General features: G+C 42.0%; 1 long non-coding RNA gene across 2 annotated transcripts in view; it reads left to right on the top strand.

The window, feature by feature from the left end:
- Positions 1-19815, top strand: part of LOC110484889 (uncharacterized) — a 194420-nt gene that overhangs the window by 116650 nt on the left and 57955 nt on the right. For both annotated transcript variants that reach the window (XR_014954055.1, XR_014954056.1), the window contains 5 exons: positions 1373-1559; positions 2821-2936; positions 5756-5874; positions 7428-7624; positions 15825-15901. This is a non-coding gene — a long non-coding RNA (uncharacterized LOC110484889). The remainder of the gene's footprint in view (positions 1-1372; positions 1560-2820; positions 2937-5755; positions 5875-7427; positions 7625-15824; positions 15902-19815) is intronic.

Here is a 19815-nt window from a genome sequence, read left to right as displayed (position 1 = left end):
TTAGGCATACAACCTCTGCTTTTAACTGATGCTTTTAAAAATGTGAGGGTTTTCTTCTTGCATGGGGTGTTTTGCTCTTTTTTTGTTTTGTGTTTTTAAATAATTCTTTTTTCCAGATCATTAGAGAAGGGGAATCTTACAGCTCAACACAACTTAAAGCTGAAGGAATCTAGGCAGATCCTCTGACACCTTTCTTCCATATTAGTATGGAAGGTTTGGTTATTTTAACTTCTCCTCATTGAAGTTATCCCTAAATGTAACCAAATCAGCCATTTAAAGGTCACTGTGGTGCTCTTCAGCGGTGAATTTAAAAACCAGACAAAATCTTCTGGCAAAACCCATTTTCTTCTGAAAGTGCTCTCCATTGCACTTACCCCCCTCGTTTTTACAATGGAATGCACACAACAGTACGCATATTGACTTATGTTTTCAGTCAATATCAAGATTTATTGTCCCCTGAGTTAAATGAATCACAATATTGACCTCATTGTAAGCCAATAGTGGCTTAATGTATTTTTTTAGAGTATTTTGTATTCATTTTTAGTAATAGGGCCCATACAGTAGTCTATAATATTCATTTGTATTCTCCTTCTTGCTCTTTCCCCCCCTTTTTTTTTTATTTCCTTGTCTGTGTCTGTTGATGGCTATCACAGCAGTAGACACTGGATTCATTTAATGAATGAGAAATAAAGATGTCCAATAGCTGGTGTATCTCCATTATAGAGATGGAATGAGTCATTTCCACAATCAGCTTGCCTTTAGCTTGGGCCAGGAAAAACAAGGTGCAGTGCCTCTAGCAGGCACTGGTATAGAAAAAATAGCGAAGTGTTTCTGGTATCTTACCACTTCTTTCCTTCTTTTTCTTTCTCTATTTTTTTTTTTCTTTTCTTTTTTTTTTTTTTTTTTACCTTTTGTTCCTGCATTTAAATTTTCCACAGGAGGGGAAAAACCCAGTATTTCTTTAATATTGAATTCCATTTATCTCCATAAATTGGTTATGGTATACAATCTAAAGGACTCAGCTGTTTTTAAAATAGGTTTATTCCTTTTCCTTTAAGATTATTTCAGATTATTTCCACACAGTATAGGCGAGTTATAAGAAGACTCATTTTGCAGACTTGAGTGAGAGCTGCACATTTGCAGTGCATAATTTCAGATGTGGAATGTTGAACAAAGAAATTAAATTTATATGTATCACCTAAATTATTTCAGATTCATGGTTCAGCAAAGAGTTCAGATCCTAATCAAATATGTAGTTTGCATGGGCACTACACCTTTTCTCAATAATAATATGGCAGTTCTATTTACAATGCTTGACTAGATTTTGTAATAATGCTTTTACTGAAATTTACCTTTTGTTTTCCCGCTGCAGTCTTGGCTGCCCATAAGACATGTGCACTCTTAGAGCAAAGATAATGATTGCAAGCAACTTTTCTTGAGAGAAGGGGAGAGAGAGAGTGAAATCAGGGCTCCTGTCAAATATTCCTGCCTCTCAGACTTTCCCAGTGACTACTAAATGCTACAGTGACTTCCAGTGACTACTGCATGCTGAAATATGGGCAAGTAGATCTGTATTCTGTGTTAAAAGGAACTGTTTAAATGTCAAGGTCATGAGAAATTATCTGAAAAGCTGCTTTGCTAGAATTGCCCCAGCTATCACCTCATCAACATCCACTGCCTCTGCTGCAGCATGAAGGAGAAAAACACCAGTAGAAGATGTAGAGGAGGAGAAAGGGGTGGAACAAGAGGAAAGAGGAATAATACATTATTGGAGCTGAGCCCAGGGTGGGAAGAGCATCCTCCTTTTGTGTGCTGGTCCTGGCCAAGAAAGAAGGAAGCATTGAAATGCCTTTTTTTTTTGGCTCTGGCCTGTGCAACAGTCCATCAATGGACTTTAGGATGCTCTACAATGCAATGCCCTGTAAATTAAGAATGCAGAGGCAAATAACAAGCATTCTTTCCTTCTTTCCCCATTTTGTTTTTGCAGTGGACTGCAGTTACATTTTTTTTTTTTTTTTTTAATGACAAAGTTTAAATTCCTGCTTTGAAAACAGCATTGTGCCTTTTCTTGGTCCATTACTGAGAATAGGTTTAGGTTGTGCTGTTCAGCTGTTCAGTGATTTCCACTGTTGTTACACACCCGTAAACCTTCTTCATGCCCTGATGGTGGTGGTTGTATTTTTTTTTCAGATCTGTGATTTTGTTTGTTGTTTGGAACATGCACTCTGTGTCCATCTGAAGAGCTGGAAAAAAGGGCAAAATTATTTCCTGATATAGGAGTTTCTTGTTTCTCCACTCCTTGTTAGGAGGAACTGGGAAACCCAGAGAGGAACACAGTCTCCCCCAAAGCAGTTTTTACATTCCTCTCAGACTTTTATCACTTTAACTTTCTCTTGTTTTTCTGCTTGTCTAAAATTCTTGTTCTGACACTGTTGGTGCTGTAAGATTACTGCTTCTGGGGAATTCTGATGCTGAAAATAGGTGGCTTGAGGACACATGAGAAATGATTATTTGTAAGGCTAACTTCCTGCTGGAAATGTCTTGCCATCTTGCCATTCCAGTGTCTTTTCTGCTTGAAGAGCTCCAGCTCCCTGGGCAGCTACTCTTTCTTTGGCATGCATTCTTATCTGGAAACAAGCAATCCAGAAAACAGCCAAAGGATGGTGTTTTAACCTCTAAATCCTTCCTCTCTTCTGGAAATACAGCTTCCTTTCTCCTTGGTTGAATGAGTGAAAACTGAGAAAGGAAGTAGATACAAATGAGATCTGAAGTTCCTCTGTTTCTTTCTAATTTTTTTTTTTTTTTTTTTTTTTTTTTTAGGACAAAACCCACAAATTCAAGGTCCCCAGAAATAAGAAAAGGAGGGAACAGAAGAATTACATAGGAAGGTTAGGAGGAATTGCTTGGAGATGACTGCCCCACCTTATGAGTTGGGGGTGAGTTGCCAGTTGTGTAAATCTTTTTGGCAGAACTTCCTGATTTCAGAGGTTGAAAAGAATTCTTCCTCTCCTTCACAGCTTGAAAACTGCAAGGTGAAAATATAAATACAAGCTTATAATTAGATTAAAAAAATTTCCTTCCGAGTCCTGACATTCCTGAGGCTGCATGAGCAGTAAAGGCTTTCTGGGAAGGAAAGAAAAAACCAAAGTGAGTAAGAAACTCCAATACTCAAGCAGACAGTGAGCTGTGGTGATGCTAACAGAGAAACTGTGAAGAAGCACACAAGAGAGGGCACAGAGAATTTATATTGTGTATCCTACACCAGAGAGAGTAGATCTCTGTTAGCTGTACATTAATTGGTACAGGAAGGCAATTAGGCACCAAAAAAGGCAAAATGCTGGGCTTGTGAATGCAGTTTTCTGTCCAGAGGTGTGTCTTTGAAAAATCCCTGGCTTGTTCAAACTTTGATGCCATTGATCAGATGTTAGCACCAGGTAATTAAATGATAAAATAGAAAGAGAAAGTCCAATAAAAGCTTTTTTTTTTTTCTTAATGAGGATGAACTTAACATCCTCAGAAGCTGTTTTCAGGCAGAAGAATTACATTTGATTACTGCTCAATAGTGCATTTGCTTATTAATAGAGTGAATGATTTAAAATTAAACAAATGACCGTTCAGATATTTATTAGTAGGCATGATAATGCCTGTAGTATAATACAGTGCTTAATTTATTTTGAAAAGTAACTTTCTCATACTTTGTAATACTTCCATGTAGATGTTGCTCTGCTGGGAGAAGAAATAGCAAAAGAAGTAAAGTGGTTACAGTCTCCATCCTATTTATACATTGCCAGCTTGGACAGAGAGAAAATAACCCTTTTAAAAAAAAAATTCTTTTTTTGTACTATACCACCATCCATATATTGGGAGGAAAAAACTGATTTTTAATATTAAGAAGGGATTTGTAGAGAGGAAACGAATAGGAGGCAAACCCAGCCAAAACCATCAGTTCTTCTAGGAGTGGGATTCCTCAGAATAAAAACACTCTGTGGTTTTGGGGATTGCTGAACTGCAGTGAGTTCAAAAAGGCAAATACCAGTGTCTAAGCTTTGGGAGGTTAATGTGCAGTTGATGGCAAGCTGAGAGGGGAGGGAGCCCAGGGTGCTGGCAGTGGTGCAGGGGCATAGAAAGCTCTTTGCAGGGTTGAGATCCTTGGACAGCACTGGCTCATCCCTGTTTTGGAGGGATCATCACTGGCTTTGGGGGTGTGCTGGAAACAAATGCTCAGGCAGCCCTGGGGGGAGGTCCTGTGCAGTGGGGCAGGAGTGCAAGGCAGCAGAAATAACCCAGAGTGGAGAGGAAAGCTTCGCAGTGGGCTGAACGGAGCTGTGACACAAGATGTGAGTCTCTTAGAGCAGATCATGCCACGGGAGCTGGGTCATACCAAAAAGCATCATTCTCTCTTCTGCCCTGACCACATTCTCTCTTCTGCCCTGACCACGCCGGGTCCTGGCTCCCCTCGGTGTCTCTGCTGTGATGTTCAGAAGCCCCAGGATGGGCTTTCCCCTCCTGCAGGATGATTCCCCTTTCAGCAAGCACTGGGGAAGGAGTTAAGGATGAGAGTTCAGCCTGAAGCTCGGTTTCCTGGCTTGTGGTGGTTGTTGCCAAAATCTTAATGTTGTTTTAATGCATTTTTGTGTTCATGAATCCATTTTCCAGAGCTGCCGATTGCACACACTAACCCTTTTTATGTGACTAAAAGCCAGCTGTAGTATCCTTGAAGAATCAAATGCTCTCATAGCTCTGGAAATTGCTCTGGGTGTGCATGCATGTTTATTTGTGCGTCAGCTCTTTTAATCTTTCTACTGAAAACCTAATATACTGTAACTGGGACATTTTCAAAAAAGAGAACACTTCAAAACAATTCTAAATATAAATTAAATCCATTTCCAAACGGCTTGTTAAAAAATGCAGATGGTTTATATTTATTATATCATTTTTTTTTGTTTTATCACCTTGCAAAATTTTACAGCATAGAATCTTATTTAACGCGAAGGCATTTTAAGCAGCAATATTAGACAGCTGTATGTGCGTCATACTAAGAGATTTTTACAGGATATTAAAGTTGGTTCTGATGTAACCTGGTGTTTTGAGCTGCATAGATTAGGCATTTTCCAATTTTGTAATTTTTTTAAGTAGGTGCGCTTTTTTTTTTTTTGCCCCTCCCAAAATAGACTTTTAGTTCTTGATTCCAATTGTTCTCAAGGTGTAAGGAATTCCAGGCCAGAGTGATTGAGAAACTGCTCTCTGAGCTTATATGGATAACAAAGAGTGGCCCAGATATTATCTCAGCTGAAATTAGGGGTAATTATACTCTATAGCAAATTATATACATAGTTAAAATAAATAACAAAGCACAGTGTTCATACTCTGGTGATTAATTCTTTCCCCCCCAAGTTCTGTTTGCCTTTACAATTTTTCCATTGCAATCAACATGAGAGTATTGCTGGGTAGCAGCAGCACCTGAATAAGTGCCAGCCTGATTTGTTGTTTTTTTTTCCTTCTCAGCCTCCAACAGGCACAAGCAGGTTTAATGTTAACTTGACTCAACTCCAGCTCCTCTGCTGGTTCTCACACCCTCCAGGTCAGAGCTAAATCCCCTATTAATTAAACAGAAATTATATCCGAAATAAATCACTTGGCGCAAGAAACCCACGGTGGAATTTTTTGAAAGATGTTTGCAATAATTAAACATTCTGTGACTGGTGACATTTTAAATAACTCTTAAAATACCAACCTGTGTTGATATTTAAAATAGGCTCTTCATTGAAAAGGCAGTGATCCCATTGAGCAAATAAGATAAACCACATCATTGTATAAGAAGAGGAAAAAAACAATCATTCAACAGCAGCAAAACCTACCAAATGTTTTCACACGGTAAGAGTCTTAAAAGTGCTTGGAAGACACAGGTTGGGGGTGATTCTGTCAATGCTTGTGAAGGGAGAGCTGATAAACCTTCAGTATCTGTGGTTTTTGAAGGGTGTGGGGTGAATTTCCTGGCTCACGGGCACCGCTATAGGAACAGAAGGGGTCAGGGATTTTGGCTGGTCTTTTAGGGTTTTGCTATCTGTGCATCCTCCTGCACTGCACCTTTCCTCCTGACCTGGCAATTTCAGGGGCATTTTGTGCAATCAAGCAGAAGCCCAAGTATTTCGTCAGTGTCCCCAGGCAATGTGCCACTCGGCTGATGGGAGCTCACAGCCCTGCTGCTGCACACTTGCACGGGCTTGCCTCGCCCTGTGCCCACTGGCTTTGGAAAACACACAAACAAAAGAATACCTCACCACCCCCAAAAGAAATCCCACAATGGTTCCCTTCTCCCAGAGCATGTGGGGAAAACAAATAGTGAGTCTGGGAGAGAGGAGGTGGGGGAATGGTGATGCAGGAGGAGAAGACATTGTGTGCCTCGGTGGTGGCTTGAAGGTCTTTTTGGCCAGTTGAAACCCTTCTGTGCAATGCTTCTTGCAGGCTGGAGAGGGGGAGAGCTTTGGGTGCCTTGCTGAGTTGGGGATCAGTGTAGGCAAACTGGGTTTTGTGCTCGTGGCCTGAGTGACCGTGGCAGAGGAGAGCGGCCATGCCCTCTGCCCTGGGAAGGCAGCAGGGAGTTTGTCCAGAGCTCGGCAGACCTAGGGACCTCTCCAGGCCTGTCCTTCCCTGCCCTGCTCTCTGTGACGTCCTGCAGTCTTAGAGCAGGCTGGGCTGACTTGAAGTTAAGTGCAAAACCAGGATGGGGATAAGAACAGTCTTCCCGTGGAAAGTGCAGGCATCTCACACTGGAATACTGCTATACTTTGATTAAAGCTAGAAGAATTGTATGTATACAGTGACTGAAGGCTGTGACACAGTAGAGCTGTCCTCTAATTTCCTCAAGATGTCTCGTGTCTGGCCTCTTTTCCAATCAAATTGTCACTGCTGCATATTCTCTTAGCTGCCTATTCTCTTAGCTGCCTATTGCTCTCCATCTAGGTGGACCATGCCCTTCAGCTGTAATCTCTGCAGCCTAGCCTACTTTCTCAAGGAAAAGTCAGGAAATCCTGTTTGTCTTGGTTTAGTATTTTTTTAACTGCATTTTACATTCCACCTGGATTTTATAGCAGGTAATTTTAGTGAGAGGCACGGGAACCAAGAGACTTGGCATGTCTTTACTTGAGGAAAAATTGTATTTCCTACTGCTGCAGCAGTCTGGCTCCATGTCTGGAGCTTCCTTGTGTTTTGCTGGAGCTTCTCCCCTGGCTGCTTGCAGGGAGTGCAGCTGAGGAGGTGCATGGCCAAGGAACCCAGGCAGCATGGTGCTCATTTGAGACAGCTGGGTGGCAGCTCAGACCAGTGCCTTGTACCTGCAGGTTGGATTTATGAGCCTTTGGGAAAACACAGCTATTCTACTACCAAAACCATGGCATTGCCAGTCTAATCCTGTTTTCTCCTTGAAGGATTAGTTTCTAAGACTGGGACAAATCTTTCTGGGGGAAGAAGAGGAGGAGTAAGCAAACACAACTCTCATTTGGAACAAGAATTAAGAAGATGAAACGTGAAGAAATGCTGACTTGGACTGATCTAATCGCTAAACTGTAGTTCAGGGGTGTGAGCTCTGAAGCCGAGGCTGGGACTCCAGAAAACACCTGGACAGGTAAAATGCAATAGTTCCTCTCTGTGCTGGTCAGTGCACGTCCTCCTCCTGGTTTAAGGCCTGCAGGTCTGGCAGTCGATGTCTTGTGACTGAGGTTACCATGGTGCTCCAAGGCTCTGGCACCTCTGCTCCCAGCCTCTGATGGTCTGGGAGGGTTTTCAGGGTGCCACCTCTGCCACCCGTGCAGAAACCCAGTCGTGATGCTCCTCCTGCCAGGGAAGGTGGGCTGGGGCCAGTCTGCACCTCCCAAAGCGGTTCCTGACTATGGAACAATTGATACGGGCAGATATAAATGACCTCTTGTCCCAGATGCTTTTAGATGGGGTTGAGAGCTGAGTGACAGCACGGTGGTTTATTACACATCGTTATTAATTACTCGGGAAGCACTGGCTTGGCTTGTGCTGTGAGCCTGTGGTGGCGGGGCTGGAACCTGTGGAACCGGGGCTCGAACCGGGGCTGGAACCCACGGAAGCGGGGCTAGAACCCGCGGAACCGGGGCTCGAACCGGCTGAACCGGGGCTCGAAGCGGGGCTGGAACCCGCGGAACCGGGGCTAGAACCCGCGGAACCGGGGCTCGAACCGGGGCTGGAACCCGCGGAAGCGGGGCTCGAACCCGCGGCCCCGCTGCTCCGGCGGCCGGCAGAGGGCGCCGGGCCCCCAGGCACGGGGGCAGCGCGGCGGGGCTGCCCCGCGGCCGGGAGCGGAGCCACGCCGCCTCCTTCCCTCCCCGCGCCCCCTTTTTTTCCGCCGCAGAAAAAGGGGTGTGTGTGTGTGTGTTGGGGGATAATAAAATAAAGTTTAGGAAAAGCTAGGAAAAAAAAAAAAAAAATCCCAGTTTTAGCCAGGCTAAACTTCTTCCCCCGTGGAAGCGTCGCCCCCCGCCACGAGGAGCGGTGCGGGGATGGGGATGCAGCGCTGCCCGCGTGTGCACAAACCCATCCTCGCTGATGTTCTCCACGAGCCCGCGCAGGCAGCGCTCGCCATCCTATGCATTCCTTGAACCAGGTTTTTGGCACTTTGGGGCGCTTTAAACCTGAGCGGATTCATGTACAAATCAATTCGGAATTGGGAAACCATCACTTCCCTTATGTATACATCTCTCCTGCCTCACCAGTTTTCCAGCTGGGAAGGCTGGCAGGCAGACGGCTTCGGAGGTGGCTGCCAATGCTGATTCATGAGCCGACCCACAAAGGATATTAATATGGTACCACAGGAACATTTTTGCCTCAAAGACAATGAATGTGTAGTTTCTGTGATGCAAGTGGAGGTCAGTCAGTCTGATGCTCCTCTGTTGCCAGTAAGTTGTACAATAAGTTTATAAGTGTAGTTGTTGGACAGAGCCAAAACCTCAGAACTGCTTGCAGAGCCAGTTTTTTACCCCATTTGGTTTACTGTGAACCCCTGGTTCTTGGCCAGCTATAGTCATACTATAAATTAATTTTATTCTGCCATTTTAGAAGGCACTGTAAGGTTTAAGAATATTTTTTTCCAGTTGTCACGTTTCTAAATATGCTGTCTTTTATTTTTGCCATATTCAATGCCAAAAAGCACAGCTTAGGAATGTAGTAGGAACATAGGAATTGCCACAACAGTCCATCTTGTCAGTCTCCTGTCTCTGTCGGTTGCTGGTGCCAGATGCAAATTCTTGAAGGAACTACGTAAAAGTTCTCCTAAAATAAAAAATACTGAGGTGTGGCAGGAGGGTAGGAAAATAAAAGTTGCAGGAGAGACTGGGCAGAAAGCCTTTTTATTTCTTTTATTTATTCATTCAATCTACTTAGAGATTTGTTTTACAGGACTTAAGGCTGATTTTCATTTTTCCTTCTTTTGCTTACTAGCCCTCAACTGCGCCACATATGAGAGGCAGCAAAAGCAGAGCAGGGAGCTTCTTACTTTCTGTTTCAGGAGAAGGGAGCTCACTTTCTGTGTTGGGAGGGGACGCAAAAGGCTTCAAAAGTTGCCAATGATTTGTCAAAGACCATCGGAAGATGCAGCAAATCATTTAGCAGAGGCGACAGCGAGGATGCCTCGTGCAGCACAGTGCCGGGAAGCAGGATATGCTGAATATATTTACAGCAAGTTCATCTAGCCTAATGGCTAGTTGCTGTTTGAAGTGCTTGCATGAAAGCACAGCACCGTGTGAGTGCTAGAAAATTCAATGGTACAAGGGAGTTATTTAGCTTATGGCCTTGAGATTAATCACAGCTCGGTAACTTAACTCCAGAGCAATCTCTTCTGCTCTAATGGGACTTACTCAGATAGCAGCTGAGAAGCCAAGGGCTGGGCTCTTTGCAAAAATCCCAGTGTCAGATATTTTTGATGTGGAGTGGAATCCCCAGTTTGCAGGCAGCAGAGCAGCAGGATCTGCTCCCCACCTCCGTCCATGCTCTGGAAAACGCTGTTCCATGTCACCCCCGGGAGCCTGCCGGCCTTCAGTGGTGACAAGGGACAGAGCTGGAGCAGGGACAGGTCTTGGGGACACTGCTGGGATGTGTGAGCGCTCCCGCTGATGTCTGTGGAATCATTTTCCATGCTGCAGATTGGAGTGAGCTATCCCCCAGGTGTTGGGTGTCGAGGACTGTGAGCTGATCTTTTAGCGGGTTCATTAATTGGGTGAAGGGGGCTCTTACGGCCTTTCCCGATGCTCTCGTTTGCCCGGAGCTTGCTGGAGACTTCAGACCAGCATTCCGTGGCAAAGAATACAGCAAATGCAGTGGATTAGAAGAGGCTTGTGTATAAAAGTTACTAACCCTACGATGGATTGTATTCATAAAGGATTTTAGGGATCAACATATTCCTCGCTTGAGAATCTTTCCATCCTCGCTGATAAGTGTGCTGGATGAAGGACATCATTAATTTAAATGAATGTCTTGTGCTTATGTCTGAGGCTTTTCCTCGTTCACTGGCAAGGAAAATAAATGCTTTTTTCTTCTCTTTATTGCAACTCTGTGTGGCGTGGTCCACCAACATACAAGGAGAGGTTTGTTTTTTTTTTTTCCATACACATGTACCCCCAAAATGTCGCCCGAAATGATCAAGAGGAGAAAAAATAAAAAGGACATTCCACACACATAAAATATGTAATTAAAATGATGAATTATTGTAAGATAGAATATTAGCCTTTTGACATTTTAATCTGAGCAGGAGAGAGTGAGAGAGTGCATTTGGAGCCGCTCAATTAAATTTAGAATTTTTTCCCCTCCATTGTTATGAATAAATAGAAAGATTCTGTAGCAGTCTGCGGAATTATTAATTGCAAGTACTGTAGAAGGTGCATGCACCGTATCATGAAATGGAGTATCATTGTTAGTGACTATATTTCTTGGTAATTAAGGCCCAGACTAATGATGCAAGTTTTCTTCAGCATGATTTTCATCTGATTATGAGGCTGCTTCATTAAGAGCACTCAGACTAACGAGCTGTAGCTGTAATAAAGTAATTTTCTGTCTTGTGCTCTGATTGATAAAGAGTTTCTATAGCTAAAAGGAATTGAAAATATAATTATAATTAGAAATGGTTGAATAAAGTTATTACAGGATTGCTGAAGGGTAGTGCAATTGACACCATAATGTTTTTTGGAAGTGTGCATCTTAAAATTAGACTTTATAAAGGGAAGGGGAAAAAAAAACAACCCACAACCCCAGACCCTCTGTGCTAATAAATGGGCAGAATGTTGCTGCCTCCATAAAATGGACTGTTAGATTAAAGTAAAATGAGGTTTTCCCACATTGTTCAGAACAAGAAAAACATATGCAGGAAGAATGCTGTTGCCTTTCTTCCCAGCATTCCTCTTAAGTGAAGTAAAGCTTATGAAAGTGCTTTTTACTCCATTTATAAAAATTTTCATGCTGCCATATGTTGCAAAAAAGATCTTTTTGATTAAGCTGATGTGTTTTGAAGCATACGGTATAATTTCGGTGTTTCCCTTTAAAAAACGTGCAAAGAGTTATGCGAGTCTTTTCTGTGTATTAGCATACAGTAACTAGTGGCTTTTTAATACATGTTTTTGAACAGAGAGGTTTTCCTTTCTTTCTGTCTTTTTAAAATCTCCTTGCATTGGCCAATATCAAAATATAACTGGGTCAAATACGAGGCCTTTCTTTTTTTTCCTCTGGGGGAAGCAAATCAACTTTTTATCTCAGAAACCTTATTCTTTTTTATGATGTTCATATTATAAACAGCACAAACTCTGTTAGAGCAATCCTTTGTGCGTATGTCATAGGATATATATGCTGTATTGATAGAAAAAACTATAATAAGGGTTTTATTTAGAATTAGCTGGTGCACTTCCGTACTCAGAAGTTGTTTGACTTATTTAATTTGGAGGCTTTCTGTATTCTATATCTCCCTCTTTGGAAGTCATGCATATATTTTAAGGCTACAGTTATGCACATTTGGTTATGTAAATCTGTCCTATGCAGACTCCAAGGAACTTTATTGTATTGGATTGAAACAAACAGTAGATCATCTAGAGGTATATTTATGCTAATTAACTTAAAGCCAGCATTTTGCATTGATTGCTCAGTCATAATGCTTTTTGGAAGATTTTGAGAATTTTTGAAAATCATTCTTAACACATTATATGGTGATAAAAGTGTGTTATTGGAATACCATTAGCAGGAATAAAAAAAGAGCAGAATTTTATTGGTTGTTCATTGAAAATGTTAGCTGTGATTAGTTACATAATCCTACATTAACCTGTAAATTAAAATTCCTTGGTGCAATTTGATGGCTGATTTAATTTTGTCTTTCTTTGTTTGCCGCAGGCTAATTCCATTATGAATTCTTTATACAGCCTTTTCCCTCAATGATTAGCAGCTTCTACTCAAGTTCTGATTACTATTGTACACTTAGCACTACATAAAGCTGGGGATTAATATTCCCCTGAAGAATTGTTGCTATGGATCTGCTCTATTCCTTCTAAGAGATGTTTCTGCAGCTTCAATTGTCCATAAATTATGATCTCTAGTGAATTATCAGTGGGAGTGAACTAAGCTTAACAAGCTGAAGAGAGCACTCTAGTTCTGAAAGAAAAAGGGAGAGAGAGATAAAAAGATTCTCAATTATTAATTGCAAGGTTTCCATAATACAGAAGTGGTGATACTTTCCCTATCTTCATTCCTGTGAGCATGTAAGAAATCAGGGTGAGTCAGAAATACTGAAGTCCTAACCCCCTCCAGCACTTAAAGATAAATCCTACAGGAGGATCTTAATTATGTGGAGGTGGAGGTGGAAAAACCAGCCCTGTCATCCTGGGGTTTTAGTTTGTATTTTGGCTCTTCTCAATTCTGTTTCACCATCTCTGTCCTCCTGGTATAGTTTTCGTTCTGTCGATAGCACTATCAGTAGCCTGGTTCAACTACCTTTAAAATAAAGTCAGGATTATTAGGAGATTTAATTGCAGATGTCTGAGGAGCTTTCATATTTGGAGAGGTTTTCTTAAGAGACAGATATTCCATTTCAAGTTTCCATTTCAAGCACTTTGCTATGCTCCCATCTGTTCCCCTTTGTTGGGGCTTTAAAGTCATATTTCTCCTACTGATTCGTGGCTGTTTTCCTTCTCCTCCCCAGAAAAATCTGTCTTGAGGGCTGCACTGCAGCATTGTTCTTTTTTGTTGGGTATGTTTGATTTTCCTGATTGAGGTGATCGTGTCCTTCTGCCTTCCAGCCCCAGCCAAGCTCCAACTTTAGGCTGCAGTTTGTTGTGGTTAAAGTGTGCATAAAAGTGCAGCAGTGTGCCTCATTTCCAGGGAGGTCCTGGGAGGGGCACAAAGCTCTGAGCTGCCATGCTCCTCCTCCCAAGGTCAGGGAGGCATCACCTGGCATCACTGCCCAGCAGAAGCAGAGCTGCCTTGCCTGTACTCAGAGCACTAGATCAGAACATCTTTGGCTATTCCATGCCAAATCTCCAGGTCAGTTAGACTGACTGTGTGTTTTAGGTTGTCTTGAAACCTATAAACATTTTTAAAAACTTTTCTTTATGCTAAAAGCACTGTTGGATTGCATCTGTATAAGCTACCTCATGCATTGTGATATATTATCTGTAGAGGTAAATGATATTTAGTTGCACAAAATGTTAGAGGGGCTCTGTAACTCTAGAAATTCCTGTACTTTCTTGAGGCCAGTCTGATAACCTCCCCTAGCCCGATAGAATAGATAAGGTGCTGGAGCTAACAGTGTTTCAGATTTATTCTAAGAGTAAAAAAACAACTTTTAACATGTGACTAATAGAAGGTGTTTTTTCATATCCCTTTTCAAAGCTCCACTTGATAATATTCAGCAAAATCTGTGTATGTTTTAAATTAAAACCAGCAGCTGAGTCCAACTGGTGTTTTGTGCATGGAGCTAGTGACAGAAAGAACAAGGGTGACTTGGTTGGGTTACTGCATCTGAATTCTCTGGTCTGCTTAATCTACTTTGTGCTGCCTACTGAAAGTGCTGGAGATGCCCATCAAATAATTCACTGTGGAACCACACTGTTACCTCTCAGCCTGTAGCAGAACCACCAGGATTTGGTGTACTCAGAGGAGTTTGGACTATCCCCAAATGCTAGAGCTGTGACTAGGAACATTGAGGAGTAGTTAGGGTGGTCCCTGCAGAAGGACAAGATTCTTGATTTTTAAAAATTTTTGTTTCTTTCTCACCTGTGTGTTCTCTGCTGTTCTCAAAAACTCATTGTAATGGACAATTTGACCTTATAGTTTCTGTTCTGTCATGTTGAAACTCACAGACTCTTCAGAAGCTGTTCTTCTTCCCAAACCACTTTCTTGTCTTCATATCCTCCTTTTTCAGTGCCACCCTAAATTTAGTAGAGAGCTGTTGAAATTTTACCCCCTTTGCTAGGATTTTGACCTGCCTAGTGTTATTTGGATGTTTTGGAGCTCTGTTGTGAAAAATAATGTCTTGCATACTTGCCTCCTGTGTTCCCTTCATGATTTTAGGTTGGCTATGTCTCCTTTAGATAGCTATTTTCCACCCTGAATATTGCTACCTTCCTACTCTGAGTGTCTCTTCCTGTAGTCAGGAGCTGGTTTTCCTTCTTTGCTCCTTCCCCATTCTGCTGGACTCTTTTCCAGGTCTGGCAACCAGAATTCTCTGCAATTCTCCAGACATGGATGTGTTGGAAGTTTTTCATAATCACATTTTCTTGAGTTTATTGGCATTTTATTGTCCAGTCACCTAGTGCTGAGCAAGTCCTCATGGGCTTTGGGTGGGGTAGTCCTAATATTTATCCTCCTGTGCAGACAATGATATCTCTGTTAATCCTTCTACACTGACAGTGAAGGCAAAAAAATGATTGTAGAAAGTTCCTTTATGTGAGTGTTTGTCACTCCTGTTAATTGATGCTAAGGTTGTCCTAGTAAGGGTCTTAGCTTAAGCCTCAGGCACAAACTTGTGAGTTACTTACTGACGTCAGTGCCATACTAGGCTGTGGTGGCCATTACTTCTTTTCTTTTCCTTTAATTTGGCAATGGAAATCATAATTCTGCTGATTTCTCTGTTTTCCAGCTGAGATCCTAGTTCTAGGTTCATCTCCAGCGTTCACTTTACACAACAAGGAAATAAAATACCAAGGAAATGAAGCAGTAATTGCTTCTGCTCATTTTTGGGGTTGGGTGTAGCTGTGACTGAAGCTGGCTTTGCTTCAGTATGAATTCAGTAAGATTTTTACTATGATCTAGATCCACAGAATAGATAAAATCTTGATCTGAGCTTCTTTTCAGTTCAAGTTTATTTCTCCAGCAGGGATAAACCTTTTAAGTTCTCTGCTTGATCACTCCAGCCATCTCCATTTGAGTGCCTGATGTCTCTCCAATGTTATTACTGCCTCTCTCCTCTCCCTGAAGTGCTGGCTTCTCTCTCTCTCTGCTCTGCTATATTCAACTGGATTAAAAGTGGTGAGAGAGGGCAGCAGAGATCCTTTTTAATAGTGTATCTGCCTCAGCTGTGAAAAGAGCTCCTAGAGCACAGAGGAGTTTGTAGCAGCCTGGTGCAGGGCCGAGGATGATGCCAGTGGAATTCCAAGGCAGGAAGCACAAGGCAGAGATGCTCATGTGTACCTGTGAAGCCAAGGCAGCACAAACTCCATCAGTCCTGAATAAAGGAAAGGCCTCAGAACTGTACTGCTGATCGAGCAAATGGGATGCAGCCCCACAATGATAAAAACATTCAGGTCTGAATGTGTGTACCTATTCCACAGGTATGCCAAGCCAAACTGAGCACTGGAAATGACCTTCAGTGATCTTTTCCAACCCCAAAGGTGCTCTGAATGTGAAGGTAAGGATAACCTAAAAGAGGGGGAAATATGAGTAATGTTGGAGAGAAAGCAATGAATTCCCTTGACTCATTTCCGGGGGTTTCTCCTCCAATTCCATGGAATACAGAATCCATTAAAAATTGGGTTGGAAGGTGTCCCTTGTGTGTGTATGGAGTTACAGCAATCTGGGTGGAATGGTTGGATGCTTTCCTGTGGCATGTTTGCCCAGCCCATTCTGATGGAGGTTTTGCAGCTGCTCTTTCTTTTGTGGCAGCTCTTTGTGGTGCCTTGTGGCGTTTGCTGGAGCCCTTACCTTTAGCAGATGTGTCTTGAACCTCCCAGAAACTTTATCCCATTGCTGCTCAGCTCCATCCACTCTTGCAGAGGATGCAGTGAAGCCCCACTGACACTGCAGAGAGCAGGGGAGTTGTGCTGTGTGTTTTTGCAGGCTGCAGAGCCTGTTTATCTCTTTTGTCTTCTACTTTTCTCCCCAGCAGACCCATGTTGACTGTGATCCAATAACCCCTAAATATGTTTTGGAGAGCTGCTCTTTAGCCACGTGCTTCCTCTCTTTGAGCAGTTAAAACTCCAACATTACTTTTTACTGGTCCTGGTTTTATATTGCCCTATTTTTTCTGTCTGTTCCTGTGATTTATCCAAAGCATTTGAACCCTCTTCGTTCAGCTCTCTGCTACTGTGAAATGTGCTAAACTTTGTACAAATGAATTTTTGCCCTTCCTTGATTTTAAACTGGGCTCTTAAACCATAATTATTTTTCTTATACCATGAACAGCTGACATACATTGTTCTGTAGGTCCCACTGTCCGTGTAACCTTAAAGGAAAACTTTTGCTCCTTTGTTGGTGGCTTTTCCTCTTCCTGCAGGAAATAAACCTGGAATTTCAGGGCCAGAGGACAATTTTTCACATTTAATCTGTCTTGCCTAATTTGCTGTTTTATTTGTTTCTAAGTCAGATCATAATGACACTGTGGCATTTTTCATTAAGAGTGTATCTTCCTGTCAGAAAATTCATATGACAGAGAAGTGACTCCCTAGAAAATTTCATCCACAGCCTTGACCGTCTTTCTCAGACGTTTTTGAGTTTAGAGATTTACTTCACTCACCTCCACTCCCCTCCTGCCCTCCTTTCTAGCAATGTCAATACTTTCTGAGAGATTTGCATGGCACAGGTGCTCCTTGCAAGCTCCTGGTTGAACACTGAGAAATATTTAAGTGATATGGCACAAGAGCCAGTGCATTTTGGAGGAGTCATTGCACATCTCAGTTAGAAGTTAAGGACAGCAGGCCCCAAACATCTCCCTTCCCAAGTAGGGCACAGACTTGCTGTGCTGAAGAACAGTAATAGAGACAAGAAAATGAGAGGATACAGGCAGCCCAGACAAGATTTACAGTGTTGTAGAAATAAATACACTGCCAACAGCTTGTCACATGCTCCATTCACGCATTTACTGAACTCTGCAGAAATAGATGTGTTTAATCAAAGAACTGGAACTTTTTAAGATCTGTTGGCAAGTGCACCTCTGCCAGATTTGTTTTCTGGACATAAAGCTGTGTCTGTAGCAGGGTGGAAAATATTCCTTGAATCAAAGATTTACAGCAAGGATGAATTTACCAGTCAGGTAGATATTACACCACATCTTCACATGCATAATCCAAAGCTTATCTGTCTGAAAATGAAACTTCTAAAATTTGTTTCTGAAATTTTGTGGACCTTACCTATTTGGCATAGAGATGTTTAGTCCTAATGTATGTCTTTAACCAAAAAGTAAGAAATTATTTTTGTGGAATAGTGCTTTTAAATGAGAGTGGATAATTTGGAGTGCATGAAGATAATTCTCGTTATTGCCTTTCCTTTATTTTTATATTCAATATTTCCCACACCTCTCTGCAGCAGCTCTGATGAACAAAGACCTAAATTCTGATTGCTGTGGACTTGGTGCTAACTTTCCATGATGAAAATAGGCTCAGGTCCAAAAGTTCTATGCAAATATTTGCAATTCCTGTTAACCTCAGCAGTGTGTAGCACACATTAAAATTACTTCTGGAACCTTCACCATCTGAAAAGGAGGGTGTAGCCAGGCAGAGGTTGGGCTCTTCTCCCAGGCAACCAGTGACAGTGACAGTCTCAAGCTGCTTCAAGGTGGGGTTCAAGATGAACATCAGGAGAAATTTCTTCATAAGAAAGGGTTTTTAAACATTGGAATGGGCTGCCCAGGGAATTCGTGGGATCACTGCCCCTGGAGGTGTCAAGAAATGACTGTACGTGACAGTGCCGTGGTCTAGTTGACAAGGTGGTGATCAGAGGTTGGACTTAATGATCTCGGAGATCTTTTCCAACCTAAATGCCTCTGTGGTTCTGTGTAATGGCTCCTTATTAAATGCTAATATCCTCTGATCCTTTTTACTGGGTATTGTTCACCATCTATTAACTTTCTCCAGTTTTAAGCTTTCTGTCCCTGTATTTTCATATTTAAAGATAAATGAAGTAGCGATAAGAATCTCCACAGACATACTGACAAAATGAAAACCACTGTACTTCTTCAGACCAAGGGTTCAGCAAATCCAGCATCCTATTCCTGTTGATAGCTGTAAATGAATGCTTGGAGAAGAATAATTGTGGAAGTGTTAAAATTAGTGTGTCCTTACCAATACTCTCCTAATCCTCTAGTACTTTCCAATCTAGGCATTTCCTGAGCAATATGTGGTATGTACACAAGAAGTTTTCATCTTAAACCACTGAAAATATCACTTAGTTCCACCTTCCTTTGCTAAGAAATTCTCCAGGTGGCTCTTCATTCAAGAGAGGGATTAGACCTCCTTTGGTGTGTTTTGAATTTTGCTTCCACAAGCTTTATTTGATGATTCTTTGCTCTAGTATTGGAAGATTGTGGCATCTTGCGGTTACATGTAGTTGTTTATCTTCTACCACACCCCAAATAATTTATTGTGCCAAGCTGAAGTGTCACAGCCTGTTTTGTTCTGCACAGAAATATTGTTCAATGTGCAAGTGTGTGTGGATGAAACCTAACTTTCTGCCTGCAGAAGAGGGCAGATGACTGAGCTGTGTATGAAGGCTGTCACAAAGGAGGTGGCTGAATCCAAGTTTCATTCAATCTCCATTTCATGCATGTTCACTCCAAGCAACTAATTTCTGGAATTAGTGATGTGTTTCTTGTTCTTTCCCTCAGCATCATCGTAGGGTTTGTTGTTGACCAGCTCTCCTGCAGAGAAGTTGAATATTTTGTTTCTGTTGTGCTCCTGCTCTGTGCTGGCATAGAGGAATGAATTGTGGACAGTCAGCTCTTGGGCTGATATAAATCAGCACAGCCCTGTTGATTTCAGAAAAGCAGTACATCTGGGTTAGCCAGGTCTTTTGATGTGTATGGGAACCTCTTAGTTTCCTATCATAAAAGTGGTTAAGTGTGTGCCTGACTTCAAGAATCCTCCAAAGAACGGTGCTGAAAAGGAGTTGATGCAATAAACCTTCTCCATGACACTATATTCCTCCTCTGATGTTTCAGTACATGCAGTAGTCAAAATGTTTGCACATGGGTTATTATTATTATAACCCCCAGTGAACTTGTCTCCCCAGCAGGAGCTCAGATATACAAGATAAAGTTAATTGGGCTCCCTTTCAAATGGAGAATTTAGACCTCCTTCCGGCTTTTCAGGTAAAGGAACGTGTTTTGGACTGTTGTTATCTCTCCCTTCTCCCTTGAGCTATGCTAATTCAAATCCTGTAAGCTGATAAACATTATTCCAACATTGGTAACACTTGTATAAACTCCAGTGCCGTTCCCTTTTTAACACCTCCCACTTCCTTGCGTCCGTGTAAATTCTTTGCCCCAGCATGGTGCACAAAGGTCCGATACGGATCGTGTAACACACCCAATACAATGAACGCTTTCTTTCC

This window comes from Lonchura striata, chromosome 3 (genome assembly GCF_050655825.1).
Source record: "Lonchura striata isolate lonStrDom1 chromosome 3, ASM5065582v1, whole genome shotgun sequence".
NCBI lineage: Eukaryota > Metazoa > Chordata > Aves > Passeriformes > Estrildidae > Lonchura > Lonchura striata.
The sequence above is the reverse complement of the archived record's forward strand: the minus strand, read 5'-3'. Positions and strand labels throughout refer to the sequence as shown.